This window comes from Mobula hypostoma, chromosome 31, assembly GCF_963921235.1.
Source record: "Mobula hypostoma chromosome 31, sMobHyp1.1, whole genome shotgun sequence".
Lineage (NCBI taxonomy): Eukaryota > Metazoa > Chordata > Chondrichthyes > Myliobatiformes > Myliobatidae > Mobula > Mobula hypostoma.
Genome location: NC_086127.1, coordinates 6,021,902 through 6,036,766, shown reverse-complemented (window position 1 = coordinate 6,036,766; position 14,865 = coordinate 6,021,902). Strand labels below are relative to the sequence as shown.

The 14,865-nt window shown below is 51.3% G+C and overlaps 1 protein-coding gene across 1 annotated transcript in view; it reads left to right on the top strand.

Moving 5' to 3' along the window:
- The window catches only part of LOC134339983 (uncharacterized), a 64,207-nt gene that overhangs the window by 37,114 nt on the left and 12,228 nt on the right, over positions 1–14,865 (top strand). The gene's annotated exons all lie outside the window — the stretch shown is intronic.

Sequence of the window (14,865 nt, the reverse complement as noted above, 5' to 3'; positions counted from 1 at the left end):
TGACCGGTGTCTCTCAGTCCCTCATTCTCAGGGGATATCTGTACACTGACCAGTGTCTCTCAGTCCCTCTCTCAGTGGATATCTGTACACTGACCGGTGTCTCTCAGTCCCTCTCTCTGGGGGATATATGTACACTGACCGGTGTCTCTCAGTCCCTCTCTCAGGGAATATCTGTACACTGACCATGTCTCTCAGTCCCTCTCTCTCAGGGGATATCTGTACACTGACCGGTGTCTCTCAGTCCCTCTCTCTCAGGGGATATCTGTACACTGACCAGTGTCTCTCAGTCCCTCTCTCAGTGGATATCTGTACACTGACCGGTGTCTCTCAGTCCCTCTCTCTGGGGGATATATGTACACTGACCGGTGTCTCTCAGTACCTCTCTCTCAGGGGATATCTGTACACTGACCGGTGTCTCTCAGTCCCTCTCTCAGGGAATATCTGTACACTGACCGATGTCTCTCAGTCCCTCTCTCTCAGGGGATATCTGTACACTGACCGGTGTCTCTCAGTCCGTCTCTCAGGGGATATCTGTACACTGACCGGTGTCTCTCAGTCCATCTCTCTCAGGGGCGATATCTGTACACTGACCTGTGTCTCTCAGTCCCTGTCTCTCATGGGGATATCTGTACACTGACCAGTGTCTCTCAGTCCCTCTCTCAGTGGATATCTGTACACTGACCGGTGTCTCTCAGTCCCTCTCTCTCAGGGGATATCTGTACACTGACCGGTGTCTCTCAGTCCCTCTCTCAGGGGATATCTGTACACTGACCGGTGTCTCTCAGTCCCTCTCTCTCAGGGGATATCTGTACACTGACCGGTGTCTCTCAGTCCCTCTCTCTCATGGCGATATCTGTACACTGACCAGTGTCTCTCAGTCCCTCTCTCAGTGGATATCTGTACACTGACCGGTGTCTCTCAGTCCCTCTCTCTGGGGGATATATGTACACTGACCGGTGTCTCTCAGTCCCTCTCTCAGGGAATATCTGTACACTGACCGATGTCTCTCAGTCCCTCTCTCTCAGGGGATATCTGTACACTGACCGGTGTCTCTCAGTCCCTCTCTCAGTGGATATCTGTACACTGACCGGTGTCTCTCAGTCCCTCTCTCTGGGGTATATGTGTACACTGACCGGTGTCTCTCAGTCCCTCTCTCTCAGGGGATATCTGTACACTGACCGGTGTCTCTCAGTCCCCTCTCTCAGGGGATATCTGTACACTGACCGATGTCTCTCAGTCCCTCTCTCTCAGGGGATATCTGTACACTGACCGGTGTCTCTCAGTCCGTCTCTCAGGGGATATCTGTACACTGACCGGTGTCTCTCAGTCCATCTCTCTCAGGGGCGATATCTGTACACTGACCTGTGTCTCTCAGTCCCTGTCTCTCATGGGGATATCTGTACACTGACCAGTGTCTCTCAGTCCCTCTCTCAGTGGATATCTGTACACTGACCGGTGTCCTCTCAGTCCCTCTCTCTGGGGGATATATGTACACTGACCGGTGTCTCTCAGTCCCTCTCTCAGTGGATATCTGTACACTGACCGGTGTCTCTCAGTCCCTCTCTCTCAGGGGATATCTGTACACTGACCGGTGTCTCTCAGTCCCTCTCTCTCAGGGGATATCTGTACACTGACCAGTGTCTCTCAGTCCCTCTCTCAGTGGATATCTGTACACTGACCGGTGTCTCTCAGTCCCTCTCTCTGGGGGATATATGTACACTGACCGGTGTCTCTCAGTCCCTCTCTCAGGGGATATCTGTACACTGACCGGTGTCTCTCAGTCCCTCTCTCTCAGGGGATATCTGTACACTGACCGGTGTCTCTCAGTCCCTCTCTCAGGGGATATCTGTACACTGACCGGTGTCTCTCAGTCCCTCTCTCTCAGGGGATATCTGTACACTGACCGGTGTCTCTCAGTCCCTCTCTCAGTGGATATCTGTACACTGACCGGTGTCTCTCAGTCCCTCTCTCTGGGGGATATATGTACACTGACCGGTGTCTCTCAGTCCCTCTCTCTCAGGGGATATCTGTACACTGACCGGTGTCTCTCAGTCCCTCTCTCAGGGAATATCTGTACACTGACCGATGTCTCTCAGTCCCTCTCTCTCAGGGGATATCTGTACACTGACCGGTGTCTCTCAGTCCGTCTCTCAGGGGATATCTGTACACTGACCGGTGTCTCTCAGTCCATCTCTCTCAGGGGCGATATCTGTACACTGACCTGTGTCTCTCAGTCCCTCTCTCTCATGGGGATATCTGTACACTGACCAGTGTCTCTCAGTCCCTCTCTCAGTGGATATCTGTACACTGACCGGTGTCCTCTCAGTCCCTCTCTCTGGGGGATATATGTACACTGACCGGTGTCTCTCAGTCCCTCTCTCTCAGGGGATATCTGTACACTGACCAGTGTCTCTCTGTCCCTCTCTCTCAGGGGATATCTGTACACTGACCGGTGTCTCTCAGTCCGTCTCTCAGGGGATATCTGTACACTGACCGGTGTCTCTCAGTCCCTCTCTCTCATGGGGATATCTGTACACTGACCAGTGTCTCTGAGACCCTCTCTCAGTGGATATCTGTACACTGACCGGTGTCTCTCAGTCCCTCTCTCAGGGGATATATGTACACTGACCGGTGTCTCTCAGTCCCTCTCTCTCAGGGGATATCTGTACACTGACCAGTGTCTCTCTGTCCCTCTCTCTCAGGGGATATCTGTACACTGACCGGTGTCTCTCAGTCCCTCTCTCTCAGGGGATATCTGTACACTGACCGGTGTCTCTCAGTCCCTCTCTCAGGGAATATCTGTACACTGACCGATGTCTCTCAGTCCCTCTCTCTCAGGGGATATCTGTACACTGACCAGTGTCTCTCAGTCCCTCTCTCAGTGGATATCTGTACACTGACCGGTGTCTCTCAGTCCCTCTCTCTCAGGGGATATCTGTACACTGACCGGTGTCTCTCAGTCCCTCTCTCTCATGGGGATATCTGTACACTGACCGGTGTCTCTCAGTCCCTCTCTCTGGGGGATATATGTACACTGACCGGTGTCTCTCAGTCCCTCTCTCTCAGGGGATATCTGTACACTGACTGGTGTCTCTCAGTCCGTCTCTCAGGGGATATCTGTACACTGACCGGTGTCTCTCAGTCCATCTCTCTCAGGGGCGATATCTGTACACTGACCCGTGTCTCTCAGTCCATCTCTCTGAGGGGCGATATCTGCACACTGACCGGTGTCTCTCAGTCCCTCTCTCTTTGGGGATATCTGTACACTGACCCGTGTCTCTCAGTCCCTCTCTCTAAGGGGGATATCTGTACACTGACCGGTGTCTCTCAGTCCCTCTCTCTCAGGGGGGATATCTGTACTCTGACCAGTGTCTCTCAGTCCCTCTCTCTCAGGGGGGATATCTGTACACTGACCGGTGTCTCTCAGTCCCTCTCTCAGGGGATATCTGTACACTGACCGGTGTCTCTCAGTCCCTCTCTCTCAGAGCATATCTGCACACTGACCGGTGTCTCTCAGTCCCTCTCTCTCTGGGGGAGATCTGAACACTGAACGGTCCCTCTCAGTCCCTCTCTCTCAGGGGGATATCTGTACACTGACCGTTTTCTCTCAGTTCCTCTCTCAGGGGATACCTATACACTGACCGGTGTCTCTCAGTCCCTCTCTCTGAGGGGATATCTGTACACTGACCGGTGCCTCTCAGTCCCTCTCTCTCAGGGGCGATATCTGTACACTGACCGGTACCTCAGTTCCTCTCTCTCAGGGGAGATCTGTACACTGACCTGTGTCTCTCAGTCCCTCTCTCTCAGGGGATATCTGTACACGGACCGGTGTCTCTCAGTCCCTCTCTCTCTGGGAATACTGTACACTGACCGGTATCTCAGTCCCCTCTCTCAGGGGATATCTGTACACTGACCCGTTTCTCTTACTTCCTCTCTCAGGGGAGACCTGTACACTGACCGGTGTCTCTCAGTCCCTCTCTCTGAGGGGATATCTGTACACTGACCGGTGTCTCTCAGTCCCTCTCTCTCTCAGGGGATATCTGTACACGGACCAGTGTCTCTCAGTCCCTCTCTCTCTGGGAATACTGTACACTGACCGGTATCTCAGTCCCCTCTCTCAGGGGATATCTGTACACTGACCCGTTTCTCTTACTTCCTCTCTCAGGGGAGACCTGTACACTGACCGGTGTCTCTCAGTCCCTCTCTCTGAGGGGATATCTGTACACTGACCGGTGTCTCCTAGTCCCTCTCTCTCTGGGAATATCTGTACACTGACCGGTGTCTCTCAGTCCCTCTCTCTCTGAGGGGATATCTGTACACTGACCGGTGTCTCCTAGTCCCTCTCTCTCTGGGAATATCTGTACACTGACCGGTGTCTCTCTGTTCCTCTATCTCAGAGGATATCTGTACACGGACCGGTGTCTCTCAGTCCCTCTCTCTCAGGGGATATCTGTACACTGACCGGTGTCTCTCAGTCCCTCTCTCTCAGGCGGACATCTGTACACTGACCGGTGTCTCTCAGGCCCTCTCTCTCAGGGGATATCTGTACACTGACTGGTGTCTCTCAGTCCATCTCCTCTCATGGGATACCTGTACACTGACCGGTGTCTCTCAGTCCCTCTCTCTCAGGGAATATCTCTACACTGACTGGTGTTTCTCAGTCCCTCTCTCTCAGGGGTATCTGTACACTGACCGGTGTCTCTCAGTCCCTCTCTCTCAGGGAATTCTGTACACTGACCGGTATCTCAGTCCCCTCTCTCAGGGGATTTCTGTACACTGACCCGTTTCTCTCAGTTCCTCTCTCGGGGGATACCTGTACACTGACCGGTGTCTCTCAGTCCCTCTCTCTCAGGGGTATCTGTACACTGACCGGTGTCTCTCAGTCCCTCTCTCTCAGGGAATTCTGTACACTGACCGGTATCTCAGTCCCCTCTCTCAGGGGATTTCTGTACACTGACCCGTTTCTCTCAGTTCCTCTCTCAGGGGATACCTGTACACTGACCGGTGTCTCTCAGTCCCTCTCTCTGAGGGGATATCTGTACACTGACCGGTGTCTCTCAGTCCCTCTCTCAGGGGATATCTGTACACTGACCGGTGTCTCTCAGTCCCTCTCTCAGGGGATATCTGTACACTGACCGGTGTCTCCTAGTCCCTCTCTCTCAGGGGGATATCTGTACACTGACCGGTACCTCAGTTCCTGTCTCTCAGTGGAGATCTGTACACTGACCAGTGTCTCTCAGTCCCACTCTCTCAGGGGGATATCTGTACACTGACCGGTGTCTTTCAGTCCCTCTCTCTGAGGGGATATCTGCATACTGACCAGTGTCTCTCAGTCCCTGTCTCTCAGAGGTATCTGTACACTGACCGGTGTCTCTCCGTCCCTCTGTCTGAGGGGATACCTGTACACTGACCGGTGTCTCTCAGTCCCTCTCTCAGTGGATATCTGTACACTGACCGGTGTCTCTCAGTCCCTCTCTCTCAGGGGATATCTGTACACTGACCGGTGTCTCTCAGTCCCTCTCTCTCATGGGGATATCTGTACACTGACCGGTGTCTCTCAGTCCCTCTCTCTGGGGGATATATGTACACTGACCCGTGTCTCTCAGTCCCTCTCTCTCAGGGGATATCTGTACACTGACTGGTGTCTCTCAGTCCGTCTCTCAGGGGATATCTGTACACTGACCGGTGTCTCTCAGTCCATCTCTCTCAGGGGCGATATCTGTACACTGACCCGTGTCTCTCAGTCCATCTCTCTGAGGGGCGATATCTGCACACTGACCGGTGTCTCTCAGTCCCTCTCTCTTTGGGGATATCTGTACACTGACCCGTGTCTCTCAGTTCCTCTCTCAGGGGGATATCTGTACACTGACCGGTGTCTCTCAGTCCCTCTCTCTCAGGGGGGATATCTGTACTCTGACCAGTGTCTCTCAGTCCCTCTCTCTCAGGGGGGATATCTGTACACTGACCGGTGTCTCTCAGTCCCTCTCTCAGGGGATATCTGTACACTGACCGGTGTCTCTCAGTCCCTCTCTCTCAGAGCATATCTGCACACTGACCGGTGTCTCTCAGTCCCTCTCTCTCTGGGGGAGATCTGAACACTGAACGGTCCCTCTCAGTCCCTCTCTCTCAGGGGGATATCTGTACACTGACCGTTTTCTCTCAGTTCCTCTCTCAGGGGATACCTATACACTGACCGGTGTCTCTCAGTCCCTCTCTCTGAGGGGATATCTGTACACTGACCGGTGCCTCTCAGTCCCTCTCTCTCAGGGAATATCTGTACACTGACCGGTACCTCAGTTCCTCTCTCTCAGGGGAGATCTGTACACTGACCAGTGTCTCTCAGTCCCTCTCTCTCAGGGGATATCTGTACACTGACCGGTGTCTCTCAGTCCCTCTCTCTCTGGGAATACTGTACACTGACCGGTATCTCAGTCCCCTCTCTCAGGGGATATCTGTACACTGACCCGTTTCTCTTACTTCCTCTCTCAGGGGAGACCTGTACACTGACCGGTGTCTCTCAGTCCCTCTCTCTGAGGGGATATCTGTACACTGACCGGTGTCTCCTAGTCCCTCTCTCTCTGGGAATATCTGTACACTGACCGGTGTCTCTCAGTCCCTCTCTCTCTGAGGGGATATCTGTACACTGACCGGTGTCTCCTAGTCCCTCTCTCTCTGGGAATATCTGTACACTGACCGGTGTCTCTCTGTTCCTCTATCTCAGAGGATATCTGTACACGGACCGGTGTCTCTCAGTCCCTCTCTCTCAGGGGATATCTGTACACTGACCGGTGTCTCTCAGGCCCTCTCTCTCAGGGGATATCTGTACACTGACTGGTGTCTCTCAGTCCCTCTCCTCTCATGGGATACCTGTACACTGACCGGTGTCTCTCAGTCCCTCTCTCTCAGGGAATATCTCTACACTGACTGGTGTTTCTCAGTCCCTCTCTCTCAGGGGTATCTGTACACTGACCGGTGTCTCTCAGTCCCTCTCTCTCAGGGAATTCTGTACACTGACCGGTATCTCAGTCCCCTCTCTCAGGGGATTTCTGTACACTGACCCGTTTCTCTCAGTTCCTCTCTCGGGGGATACCTGTACACTGACCGGTGTCTCTCAGTCCCTCTCTCTCAGGGGTATCTGTACACTGACCGGTGTCTCTCAGTCCCTCTCTCTCAGGGAATTCTGTACACTGACCGGTATCTCAGTCCCCTCTCTCAGGGGATTTCTGTACACTGACCCGTTTCTCTCAGTTCCTCTCTCAGGGGATACCTGTACACTGACCGGTGTCTCTCAGTCCCTCTCTCTGAGGGGATATCTGTACACTGACCGGTGTCTCTCAGTCCCTCTCTCAGGGGATATCTGTACACTGACCGGTGTCTCTCAGTCCCTCTCTCAGGGGATATCTGTACACTGACCGGTGTCTCCTAGTCCCTCTCTCTCAGGGGGATATCTGTACACTGACCGGTACCTCAGTTCCTGTCTCTCAGTGGAGATCTGTACACTGACCAGTGTCTCTCAGTCCCACTCTCTCAGGGGGATATCTGTACACTGACCGGTGTCTTTCAGTCCCTCTCTCTGAGGGGATATCTGCATACTGACCAGTGTCTCTCAGTCCCTGTCTCTCAGAGGTATCTGTACACTGACCGGTGTCTCTCCGTCCCTCTGTCTGAGGGGATACCTGTACACTGACCGGTGTCTCTCAGTCCCTCTCTCAGTGGATATCTGTACACTGACCGGTGTCTCTCAGTCCCTCTCTCTCAGGGGATATCTGTACACTGACCGGTGTCTCTCAGTCCCTCTCTCTCATGGGGATATCTGTACACTGACCGGTGTCTCTCAGTCCCTCTCTCTGGGGGATATATGTACACTGACCCGTGTCTCTCAGTCCCTCTCTCTCAGGGGATATCTGTACACTGACTGGTGTCTCTCAGTCCGTCTCTCAGGGGATATCTGTACACTGACCGGTGTCTCTCAGTCCATCTCTCTCAGGGGCGATATCTGTACACTGACCCGTGTCTCTCAGTCCATCTCTCTCAGGGGCGATATCTGCACACTGACCGGTGTCTCTCAGTCCCTCTCTCTTTGGGGATATCTGTACACTGACCCGTGTCTCTCAGTCCCTCTCTCTAAGGGGGATATCTGTACACTGACCGGTGTCTCTCAGTCCCTCTCTCTCAGGGGGGATATCTGTACTCTGACCAGTGTCTCTCAGTCCCTCTCTCTCAGGGGGGATATCTGTACACTGACCGGTGTCTCTCAGTCCCTCTCTCAGGGGATATCTGTACACTGACCGGTGTCTCTCAGTCCCTCTCTCTCAGAGCATATCTGCACACTGACCGGTGTCTCTCAGTCCCTCTCTCTCTGGGGGAGATCTGAACACTGAACGGTCCCTCTCAGTCCCTCTCTCTCAGGGGGATATCTGTACACTGACCGTTTTCTCTCAGTTCCTCTCTCAGGGGATACCTATACACTGACCGGTGTCTCTCAGTCCCTCTCTCTGAGGGGATATCTGTACACTGACCGGTGCCTCTCAGTCCCTCTCTCTCAGGGAATATCTGTACACTGACCGGTACCTCAGTTCCTCTCTCTCAGGGGAGATCTGTACACTGACCAGTGTCTCTCAGTCCCTCTCTCTCAGGGGCGATATCTGTACACTGACCGGTGTCTCTCAGTCCCTCTCTCTCTGGGAATACTGTACACTGACCGGTATCTCAGTCCCCTCTCTCAGGGGATATCTGTACACTGACCCGTTTCTCTTACTTCCTCTCTCAGGGGAGACCTGTACACTGACCGGTGTCTCTCAGTCCCTCTCTCTGAGGGGATATCTGTACACTGACCGGTGTCTCCTAGTCCCTCTCTCTCTGGGAATATCTGTACACTGACCGGTGTCTCTCAGTCCCTCTCTCTCTGAGGGGATATCTGTACACTGACCGGTGTCTCCTAGTCCCTCTCTCTCTGGGAATATCTGTACACTGACCGGTGTCTCTCTGTTCCTCTATCTCAGAGGATATCTGTACACGGACCGGTGTCTCTCAGTCCCTCTCTCTCAGGGGATATCTGTACACTGACCGGTGTCTCTCAGGCCCTCTCTCTCAGGGGATATCTGTACACTGACTGGTGTCTCTCAGTCCCTCTCCTCTCATGGGATACCTGTACACTGACCGGTGTCTCTCAGTCCCTCTCTCTCAGGGAATATCTCTACACTGACTGGTGTTTCTCAGTCCCTCTCTCTCAGGGGTATCTGTACACTGACCGGTGTCTCTCAGTCCCTCTCTCTCAGGGAATTCTGTACACTGACCGGTATCTCAGTCCCCTCTCTCAGGGGATTTCTGTACACTGACCCGTTTCTCTCAGTTCCTCTCTCGGGGGATACCTGTACACTGACCGGTGTCTCTCAGTCCCTCTCTCTCAGGGGTATCTGTACACTGACCGGTGTCTCTCAGTCCCTCTCTCTCAGGGAATTCTGTACACTGACCGGTATCTCAGTCCCCTCTCTCAGGGGATTTCTGTACACTGACCCGTTTCTCTCAGTTCCTCTCTCAGGGGATACCTGTACACTGACCGGTGTCTCTCAGTCCCTCTCTCTGAGGGGATATCTGTACACTGACCGGTGTCTCTCAGTCCCTCTCTCAGGGGATATCTGTACACTGACCGGTGTCTCTCAGTCCCTCTCTCAGGGGATATCTGTACACTGACCGGTGTCTCCTAGTCCCTCTCTCTCAGGGGGATATCTGTACACTGACCGGTACCTCAGTTCCTGTCTCTCAGTGGAGATCTGTACACTGACCAGTGTCTCTCAGTCCCACTCTCTCAGGGGGATATCTGTACACTGACCGGTGTCTTTCAGTCCCTCTCTCTGAGGGGATATCTGTATACTGACCAGTGTCTCTCAGTCCCTGTCTCTCAGGGGTATCTGTACACTGACCGGTGTCTCTCCGTCCCTCTGTCTGAGGGGATACCTGTACACTGACCGGTGTCTCTCAGTCCCTCTGTCTCAGGGGATATCTGTACACTGACCGGTGTCTCTCAGTCCCTCTCTCTCAGGGGATATGTGTACACTTACTGGTGTCTCTGAGTCCCTCTCTCTCACGGGATACCCGTACAGTGACCGGTGTCTCTCAGTCCCTCTCTCTCAGGGGATATCTGTACACTGACTGGTGTCTCTGAGTCCCTCTCTCTCAGGGGATACCTGTACAGTGACCGGTGTCTCTCAGTCCCTCTCTCTGTGCCAGACACAGCGACGTGCAGCTCCTGAGAGACTGTGTTAGTTACCTAGAGCTGTGGCTTGATGATGTGTAGTTTATTAGAGAAAGAGAACGGGAGATAGAGAGGAGTGACAGGGAGTTAATCACCCCGAGGCTGCAGGAGTTAGGTAATTGGGTGACTTTCAGGGAAGGGATGGGAAGAGCTCAGACAGCAGAGAACACCCCTGTGGCCATTCCCCTCAGTAATCGTTAGCTTGTTTTGTCTGCAGTTGAGAGGGATGAACTGACAGAGGACGACCACGGTGATCGGGTCTCTGGCAGTGAGCCTGGTTCTGTGGTGCAGAAGGGAGAGAAGAAGAAGAGGAATGAGGTAGTCATCGGGGAGTCCATAGTGAGGGGAACGGATAGTAGGCTCTTTTAGCCTGATAGAGATACCCGCATGGCGTGTGGCTTCCCAGGTGCCATCCGGTGCCTTGGATCGGGTGCGGAGTATTCTGAAGGGAGAGGCTGAACAAGTCTTGGTACACGTCGGTACCAATGACACAGGTAGAAAAAGAGAGGAGGTCCTAAAGAGAGAATTCAGGGAGTTGGGTAGGAAGCTGAAAAGCAGGACCTGCACGGTAGTAATCCCAGGATTGTGTGCTAATGTGTGTAAGAATAGGATGATCAGGCCTATTAATGTGTGGCTGAGAGACTGGTGTAGGGGGCAGGGCTTCTGGTTCCTGGATCACTGGGGCCTCTTCTGGAGGAGGTACAACCTGTACAGAAAAGACGGGTTATACCTGAACCCAAAGGGGTCCAATATCCGAGCGGGCATATTTAGTAGTGCTGTTAGGGAGGGTTTAAACTAATTTGGCAGGGGGATGGGAACTTGAGTGATAGGGCTGAGGAAGGGGAAAACAGGAATAAATCAAAGACAGCGTGCAACAGAGATGATAGAAAGGACAGGCAGGAGATGAGGCATAATCACAGCCAGAGGGATCAGTTACAGGGCAATAGAGGTGTGGTGCAGTTAGAACAGAAAGCAACAAATACTGGACTGAGACTGTTATATTTGAATGCACGCAGCATAAGGAATAAAATGGACGATCTTGAAATTCAGCGACAGATTGGCAAGTATGACACTGAGGCCATCTCTGAAACTTGGCTAAAGGATGGCTGCCATTGGGAGCTGAACGTCTAAGGATATACGGTGTATCGGAAAGATAGGTTAGTAGGCAGAGGGGGTGGTGTGGCTCTGTGTATAGGAAATAATATTAAATCATCTGAAAGGGATGACATAGAATCTGAAGGTATAGAGTCTGTAGGGGTTGTTAAGAAATGACAAGGGTAAAAGGACCCTAGTGACAGTTGTATACAGGCCTCCATACAGCAGCCGGGATGTGGATTACAAATTACAGCAGGAGATAGAAAAGGTTTGTCAGAAAGGCAATGTCATGATAATCATTGGGCATTTTAACATGAAAGTGGATCGGGAAAACCAGGCCAGTACTGGACATCAAGAGAGAGAATTTGTAGAATGTCTAAGGGATGGCTTTTAAGAACAGCTTGTTGTTGAGCCCACTAGGAGATCGGTTGTGCTAGATTGGGCATTATGCCATGATCCAGAGGTGATAAGAGAGCTTAAGGTAAAGGAACCCTTAGGGAACAGTGATCACTTTGAAATTTGAGAAGGAGAAACTAAATTCCAATGTGTCGGTATTTCAGTGGAATAAAGGAAATTACAATGGCATGAGAGGGGAACTGGCCAAAGTTGACTGGAAAGGGAGACTAGCAGGAAGGACAGTAGAGCAGCAATGGCTGGAGTTTCTGCGAAAGTTGAGGGAAGTGCAAGACAGATATATTCCAAATAAGAAGAAATTTTTGAATGAAAGAAGGACATTACTGTGGCTGACAAGTGAAGTCAGAGCCAAAGTTAAGGCAAAAGAGAGGGCAGACAAGGAAACAAAAGCTAGTGGGAAGACAGAGGATTGGGAAGCTTTTAAGAACTTATAAAAGGAAGCTAAGAAGGTCATTAGGAAGGAGTAGATGAATTATGAAAGGAAGTTGGCAACTAATATCAAAGAAGATACAAAAAACTTTTTTTAAGTATATAAAGGGTAAAAGAGAATTGAGGGTAGATATAGGACCAATAGAAAATGATACTGGAGATATTGTAATGAGAGATGCAGAGATGGCAGAGGAACTGAATGTGTATTTTGCATCAGTCTTCACAGTGGAAAACATCTACAATATGCCGGACATTCCAGAGTGTCAGGAAAGTGAAGTTTGTGCAGTGAAAATTACAACTGAGAAGGTGCTGAGGAAGCTTACTGGTCTGAGAGTGGATAAATCTCCTGGACCTGATGGAATACACCCTTGGGTTCTGAAGGAAGTAAATGGAGAGATTGCAGAGGCATTAACAATTATCTTTCAAGAAACGATAGATTCTGGCATTGTACTGAATGACTGGAAAATTGCAAATGTTACTCCATTATTTAAGAAGGGAGGGAGGCAGCAGAAAGGAAACTATAGACCTGTTAGCCTGACATCAGTGGTTGGGAAGTTGTTGTAATCGATTGTTAGGGATGAGATTATGGAATACCTGGAGGCACATGACAAGACAGGCCAAAGCCAACATGGTTTCCTGAAAGGAAAATCCTGCCTGACTAACCTGCTGCAATATTTTGAGGAAATTACAAGCAGGGTAGACAAAGGAGATGCAGTGGATGTGGTGTACTTGGATTTTCAGAAGGCCTTTAACAAGGTGCCGCACATGAGGCTGCTTAGCAAGGTAAGAGCCCATGGAATTACAGGGAAGTTACTAGCATGGTGGAGCATTGGCTGATCGGCAGAAAGCAGAGAGTGGGAATAAAGGGATCCTATTCTGGCTGGCTCCAGTTACCAGTGGAGTGCCACAGGGGTCAGTGTAGGGGCCGTTACTTATTACGATGTATGTCTATGATTTGGACTGCGGTATTAATGGATTTGTGGCTAAATTTGCCAATGATACAAAGATAGGTGGAGGAGTGGGTAGTACTGAGCAAACAGGGAGCCTGCAGAGAGACATAGATAGTTTAGGAGAATGGGCAAAGAAGTGGCAAATGAAATACAATGTTGGAAGGTGTATGGTCATGCACTTCGGTGGAAGAAATAAACGGGCAGACTGTTATTTAGATGGGGAGAGAATTCAAAATGCAGAGATGCAAAGGGATTTGGGAGTCCTTGTGCAGGATACCCTAAAGGTTAACCTCCAGGTAGAGTCGGTGGTGAAGAAGGGGAATGCAATGTCGGCATTCATTTCTAGAGGTATAGAATATAAGAGCAGGGATGTGATGTTGAGGCTCTATAAGGCACACGTGAGACCACACTTGGAGTATTGTGTGCAGTTTTGGGCTCCTTATTTTAAAAAAGATACACTCACATTGGAGAGGGTTCAGAGAAAGTTCACGAGAATGATTGCAGGAATGAGAGGGTTACTGTATGAGGAACGTCTGGCAGCTCTTTGTCTGTATTCCCTGGAGCTCAGGAGAATCAGGGGGGATCTCACAGAAACATTCTGAATGTTAAAAGGCCTGAAGAGATTCGATATGGCAAAGTTGTTTTACATGGTAGGGGAGTCTAGGACAAGAGGGCACGACTTCAGGATTGAAGGACGTCCATTTACAACACAAATGCGGAGAAATTAGTCAGAGGGTGGTAAATCAGTGGAATTTGTTGCCACGAGCGGCTGTGGAGGCCAATGCACTGGAAGCATTTAAGGCAGTGATAGATAGGTTCCTGATTAACCAGGGCATCAAAGGGTATGGGGTGAAAGCAAAGGAGTAGGGATGACTGGAAAAATTGGATCAGCCCATGATTGAACGGCGGAGTAGACTTGATGGACCGAATGGCCTACTTCTGCTCCTATATCTTATGGTCTTATAGTCTCTCTGGGGTATCTGTACACTGACCAGTGTCTCTCAGTCCCTCTCTCTCAGGGGATATCTGTACACTGACCGGTGTCTCTCAGTCCCTCTCTCTCAGGGGATATCTGTACACTGACCAGTGTCTCTCAGTCTCTCTCTCTCAGGGGATATCTCTACACTGACTGGTGTCTCGTAGTCCCTCTCTCTCAGGGGTATCTGTACACTGACCGGTGTCTCTCAGTCCCTCTGTCTCAGGGGGGATATCTGTACACTGACCGGTGTCTCTCAGTCCCTCTCTCTCAGGGAATATCTGTATACTGACCGGTGTCTCTCAGTCCCTCTGTCTCAGGGGGGATATCTGTACACTGACCGGTGTCTCTCAGTCCCTCTGTCTCAGGGGGGATATCTGTACACTGACCGGTGTCTCTCAGTCCCTCTCTCTCAGGGGATATCTGTACACTGACCAGTGTCTCTCAGTCTCTCTCTCTCAGGGGATATCTCTACACTGACTGGTGTCTCGTAGTCCCTCTCTCTCAGGGGTATCTGTACACTGACCGGTGTCTCTCAGTCCCTCTGTCTCAGGGGGGATATCTGTACACTAACCGGTGTCTCTCAGTCCCTCTCTCTCAGGGAATATCTGTATACTGACCGGTGTCTCTCAGTCCCTCTGTCTCAGGGGGGATATCTGTACACTGACCGGTGTCTCTCAGTCCCTCTCTCTCAGGGAATATCTGTATACTGACCGGTGTCTCTCAGTCCCTCTGTCTCAGGGGGG